The 611-nt window shown below is 34.7% G+C and overlaps 1 non-coding gene across 1 annotated transcript; it reads right to left on the reverse strand.

Moving 5' to 3' along the window:
* Positions 1 to 10: 10 nt before the first annotated feature.
* TRNAK-CUU lies at positions 11 to 83 on the reverse strand. Its single transcript has one exon. It is a non-coding gene; the product is annotated as a tRNA-Lys (tRNA).
* Positions 84 to 611: the final 528 nt, after the last annotated feature.

A 611-nucleotide genomic window follows, 5' to 3' on the forward strand; every position in this document is an offset into this window, starting at 1 on the left:
TATACATACACACCCAATGTGGGGCTTGAACACACGACCATGAGATCAAGAGTCACATGCTCTACCAACTGAGCCAGCCAGGTGCCCCAGGATGATCATATTTTGATTTGTGAGATAATTGTTCAATTGTTTCCAAGTCTTACTTACACCCTTACTTTGTTTTCATTGTTTTACAACACCAGCTGGTATAGTAGCCTAGTACTTCCAATACAACGTAGACTAGAAGCAGTGATAACAAGAAGGCTTCTGACATTTCATATATTAAGAACGACTACTTGCTATAGGGTTTTTTGGTCATCAACAGAAATTGGATTCCTGCATTTTGCAGCATGCCTTGAGGTAATCATATCATTTTTTTCTTTAAACAATTTTAGTATTGAATCAAAGTATTCCCAGAATAAGACCAACTTACCCATAATGAATAATGCTTAAATGACTGGATTTGCTAAAACTCCATTTAGAATGTGGATCTAGATCAGTGAGTAAGATTAGCCTGTGATTTCCATTTGTCACACTTTGTATGTTTTATTATAAATGTTAAATTCATCTATTAAATGAATAGGAAACTATAAGCTTTGTTCTTTCCTCTGAAATGTTTTACAGAGAATTAG

The sequence above is a fragment of the Suricata suricatta genome, unplaced genomic scaffold (assembly GCF_006229205.1).
Source record: "Suricata suricatta isolate VVHF042 unplaced genomic scaffold, meerkat_22Aug2017_6uvM2_HiC HiC_scaffold_48730, whole genome shotgun sequence".
NCBI lineage: Eukaryota > Metazoa > Chordata > Mammalia > Carnivora > Herpestidae > Suricata > Suricata suricatta.